This window comes from Globicephala melas, chromosome 2 (assembly GCF_963455315.2).
Source record: "Globicephala melas chromosome 2, mGloMel1.2, whole genome shotgun sequence".
Lineage (NCBI taxonomy): Eukaryota > Metazoa > Chordata > Mammalia > Artiodactyla > Delphinidae > Globicephala > Globicephala melas.
The window spans coordinates 20,422,475-20,428,141 of NC_083315.2; positions in this window are offsets into that span (position 1 = coordinate 20,422,475).

Below are 5,667 nucleotides of genomic sequence, written 5' to 3' on the forward strand. Positions count from 1 at the left end.
TTCTACTTCCCTCCCACCAATTACTTGTAAGGCTCTTGTCCCAAACATGCTGGGGGCCTCATGGAGACATCTGGACGTGTCCTCCTGAGAAGGTGAGCAGTGACTTATTTCATGGGGTTGTGGCAGCTGTGACTGGTCTCCTTCAGGTCATGGAGCTTCTGGACCTGGTTGATAGCAGAGCCTGGACTAAAGCCCATATCCCGTGACCCCCAGCTCAACACGCTTTCTATTCTGTCAAGCTGTTGACCCAGCCAGGAAATGTGCACTATCCGTGTTTACCCCTCTGTGAGCGAGCATGGGAGTGAATTAACTTGGAGACCTGTCACTGACCTCCATAAGGCCAAGGGGCCTCCCAGAAGACTTGACCTCGAGCCCTGCTCTGTTCTTCACCTTGGGCAAACACTTTTACCCAAAGAAGTTACCTCTTCCCCCATACACAGTGGGGAGGATGCCTAAGGTCAGCAACAGTGGGGGCCACGAACTAACGGTGACTCGTCTGTGCCGGCACTAAATGAAAGATGAAGGGACAGGTATCCAAGGGGCTGCCGCACTTCCCTTCCCTGCCGAGGAAGTGCAAAGGACTCTCCCTTCCAGTTTAGAACCCAAGCAAGGCTCCACACTTGATCAGCCTGGATTTTTTTTTCTAGGTCGTTGGAGGCAAAGAAGTAGTGCACTGTATCCCCTTCCCTTTTTCCTTCCCTCCCTCCCTTCGGTGAACAATTACTGCCTGTTTGCTGTGTAGTGGGCACTGTTTCTGGGCACTGGGAATAGAGCAGTGAACAACAACCCACAGCCTCGTGGGGCTCACATTCCAGTGGGGGAAACAGCAAGACAAAGCCAACACGTAAGCGAGGTAGCTGGTGGGGAAACAAAGCATGGAGAGGAGTAGAGTGCTGGGAGGGGTTGTGATATTAATCAGGATGGTCAACGAAGACCCCCCTGGGAAAGTTGACCTTTGAGAATAGACTGAAAGGAGCTGAGGGAGCCAGGCATTTAGGTCTTTGGAGGAGAGTCTTTCAGACAGAAGGAATAGCGAGTGCAAATGTCCTGAGGCTGGAGTGGCCGGCGTATTTGAGGAAGAACAGGAGGGCTGGCGAAGCTGAAGCCAAGAGTGTGTGAGGGGCCGAGAAGTCGACGAGAGAGAAGATCTGGGGCCAGATCATGAGATCACAAGGTCGTTAGAAAGATGGGAAATTACTGCAGGATTTCTCCTGGCTGCTGGTTAAGGAGTGGGTCAGGGCGTGCGGAGGGCGGGTGGCAGCAGGCGGAGGAGTTAGCACCTCTCAGCTGTGAACAAAGGCGGGTGGCGATGAGAACTTGGACAGGGGCAGAGCAGTGAGGGGTGAGAAGTGGTCGATTCTGAATGCATTTTAAAGACAAAACCAAAAAGCCTTGCCATTGGGTTGCATGTGGGACGTGAGTGAAGGAAAGGAGACGGAATGACGGCAGGTGTTTGGGGTTTCTTTTCGGCTGAGTAGCTCAAAGGATAATGTACCATGAACTGGGATGGGGAACATGTGAGAAGAACAGGGAGAATGTGAGGGCCTCTGCATTGGGCATATTAAACTTGAGATAATATGGAATGAGACTAAGAAGAGCCTACGTTTGCTGAGCTCTTCCTATGTGTCAGGCACTGGGCAAAGCATCTTACAGATATGGTCCCATCTCATCCTTACAACAGCACTCTTACCGTAGAGATAAGACAGCGGGTAGCTGTACCCATTCACAGCCTGACAAGACCTCCTGCAGCAGCAGCAGCAACATAGATCTTTCCTGTCTGATTGTTCTGTCTTAAGTGCACAGCCATGGTTGGTATTGGCTCGCCACACTGTTAATGAAGACGTGAGTCTTCTCCTTGGTCCCGCTGCACGGCGAGATTATCAGCTTTGTTCTGTTCCTGGAGCCTCATGGATGCCGTGTAAACACAGAGTGAGTGAGTGAGTGAGTGAGTGAGTGAGTGAGCTTGTGGAACCTGTAGGCGCCGGCCACAGGCTGGACTGACCATGTTCCTCGCCTGTGAGGGGAGAAGCCAAGGAACGGGACCCAGGGATGGGGTACATACATCTACCGGGTGCATGGTGGGTACGTGGGAGAGTGAGCTTGAAAACCAGGGGCACGGAGTGTTCAAGGTGAGCAACTTCATAACTAGAAGCATCAAAAATAGAAACGTGAAAACATGAGTCAGCATCTGAGGTGAGCAGCGTAAAGCAAGGTGTGAGTGATGGCGGGGGCAGTGGGGCGGGGGACAGTTCAAGCCTAATCTGTGAGACCAGGTGTGCTTTGTTGTTCCTTACCAGCTGGGAGAGTCTTACCAGCTGGGAGAGTCCTACTAGCTGGGAGAGTTGTACTACCTGGTTCAGTCTTACTAGCTGGGAGAGCCTTACCAGCTGGGAGAGTCTTGCCAGCTGGGAAAGTCTTACCTGCTGAGAGAGCCTTACTAGCTGGGACAGTCTTTCTAGCTGGGAGAGTCTTACCAGCTGGGAGAGTCTTGCCAGCTGGGAGAGTCTTGCCAGCTGGGAGAGTCTTACTAGCTGGGAGCCTTACCAGCTGGGAGAGTCTTGCCAGCTGGGAGAGTCAGTCCTAAGGAGGTCAGTAGTGTGTGCTGAAAAAAAGAGAAGTGGGAAGAGCTCTAACTGTAAGCCATTTAAGATGTTAGCTACCTCCTTGCTGAGTAACAGATCACCCCAAACTGAGTGACTTATAACAGCCGTGGTGATTTGTGATCTCTCACGATTCAGGAGCAGCCAGCGACGTCTCAGAGGCTCTTCCCTCCCACGTGTGGCGCCTGAGCTGGAGTAGGTGGAGTTCCCTGTCCTCCGGCATTTTTCTCTCTGGGGTCTCCACTCAGGGTCTTTCCAGCATGGTGTCTTCACGACAGTGATACTTCCTATGTGACACCTCAGGGTTCCAAAGCCACGTGTCCCCAGAGAGAGAAACAACCAGGAGGGAGCTCGGGGGACAGACAGCCTCCTCTTTGCTGCAGTCTGATTGTCAGAAGCTAGTGCCCACAGTTGGCCGTTGTTCACGGGACATGAAGTAGACTCCACCTTTTTCTGGGAGGTAAATCCAAGGATTTGCTGGCGTGATTTATAACCACACAGAAGCCTGTGACATGGTCTGGGGACCTCATAATTATACCCTCCTATTATACAAGAGGCGTTCAGTGGAAAGTTTCTCGGTGCCTGCGGTGGTTGGCGATTAATGTCGGACGTGTGAGGGATGATGTGACGTGCAGGCAGGTGGCTACGTTTTCTGAGACTAAATACTGTGTCGATGTCATTACCAGGAAAACCCCCAGGCCTGGAAATACTTTTTTTCTGTGACTCAGGATGGTATATATCAGAGTACATTGTAAAGTAGTTCATGTCACAGGGATACAAAATAGAGCTAGGAGCCATAAGGCAGGAAACAGTAAGGAGACGGAGTGCTAGGTAAGAAAGTGACCTTGACTTTGCTGTGCTTTTGATTTGACGCGACAGCAGAAACTTCCAAGTCTTTGAGAGAGAGCAATATTCTGGACCAACTAGATCAGCCAGCTGCCTCCATGACTATTAAAGCCGGTAGTGACACCAGTTCTGGCAAAACCAGACCTCTCGTGCTACTGACCCCAGTGTGAAGGCACTTGGGGTTCTATGTGCGGAAATCGAACTCTAGGTAATTGTTTTGTTAGAGGGGAATTGGGAGTCTTAGTGAATTCAAATCTACTTCCAAGAGGTGTTTGAAAGCCTCCTGCAAGGACATTGATTGCACTATGGGATGGTTGGCTGATGCCAGCTAATTAGGAAAACCCATTCTGGGCCTAGCTTGAGTGAGCCCGGGGAAGGATAAACAGTGTTACTATAGCTGGTACCCTGGAGTTCCCAGGATAACCTGTAGTCTCCTTACACTTGATTGAGTTTATTCCACGCACAGACTTCCGCTAAAGGCCACCGTGTCTCAATGTGTGAGGCAGTTGCCAAAATGGAGTAGTGCCAGTAGCTGGAGCTCTTGTCTGTTGCTGCAGCTAAACAATTAAAGAGGAACCTGAGTTTCACCGGAAGCAATTCCTTGGACCATTTGGCGCCGTCTACAACTGGGTCCAGGCATTACCACCGCGGGGCCGACTGGCTGGCAAAGGTTCGCCGAGGCTGGGGTACTTTCCACTTTGGGGTCCAGCATTATGACTAACTTCTCAGTGTCTCAGGCTGGGCAGATTCCCATGGGGGCAAACCCCAGACCCGCATCTCGTAGCGTGTGATGGTGGAATGTAATTTAGCAAATGTTGTACGTATGATGCAAAAATAAATCCATAAGTAAACAAACTTAAAAAGGAGACAAAGAGAAAGTGAGCAAATAAACTTGGAAAACTAGGCTCAATAAAAGTAGTTTTTTCCCTTTTTTGAAACAGGACTTCTCGGAGCCTTTAATACGCCACCACGCCTTGTGAATGTCCAGAATGACAGGTAGCATTTTCACCTCTTATGTGACCATCGGAACCATGTTCCCATGATCACGTTGGGTGACTTCGTTTTCCAGCAACAACTTTGGGATACACTGTCCTAGATCAGAGCTACTTGGAGGGCAGCCTTTGGCCTGATGGTCCCCAGTGGGGTAAGTACGGAAATTGAGAGTAAGCTTTTAGAAAGTTTTCTGGCAGTTGGACAGATTAATTTTTATGTCTGTTGAACCTAACACCGAAGTAGTGGGGCTTATATTTTGTATCTCTTTGCTTTGGTATTTCATGTTCGAGTCATTAATGTTTAGGGCACTTTACAAAGAATACCCATCTGCAGCACACTGAAAATAAATAAAAATCACAGTCCTTCCCCTCATCATTTGAGAGCGTCCCCACCAACATCAAACCCCCGATCAGATTAGCATCAGGCCACGAGCACAAAGGTTACCCAGATGGACTCCAGACTACCTTCCAGCATCCCCTACCCCTGTAGGGCAGCCAGCCCTGCCTGTTATCATTTCTTCGTGCACCTGTAATTTTGTATTCTGAGTGCGGAATCTCAGACCCCCGCAGCGGTCCATCCACTCCTTGCTCCGGAACGAGAAGCCCCAGGATGCTACCTTGCTTGTCAGGAGGAGAAAAGGCAACAGCCATCACTCTGCCTGACCCGCCCGCCACACTCAGCAGCGCTTACCTCCCACCCTTGGAATATTGCTGACAGCTCTTTGAAAACTTAAAAAGTATGACAGGCTTTCAGGAATGGTGACTTCCCACCAAGGAATGGAGGCATGGGAGGATTTAAGTACCTGGGTTTAAATAATGCTTGCCTTTTGTTCTCCCTAATAGTGCTGGTCATGTGGGTTTTTCTTCCCCACAGCTTTCTGACGTGATCGTTCTCCAATAGAGGACTTCAGTCTTTTAAAAACAGTAATTTTGGTAACAGTGGTAATTGCTTTAATTAGAGTTCTTTAAAGGTAGATCCTTCTCGCCCACCTCCTCTTAAGACGTGACTCATGCTCTGATCTATCGCGGTACCCTGAATCCACGCGGTATTATTTCCTCCTCATACCCGTTAACGGGCATTGTAGGAGAGGAGGTGGAAAACTTCCAGAAGTCGCTATTTTTTCAGTCTAGAATAATTACAAGTAATTTTTCTTTGTTTCCAGGAAATGGTAGATAATCAGCTTTCTGTAGAGAAAAATATGCACGTTGCATATGACTGCACTTTCCAC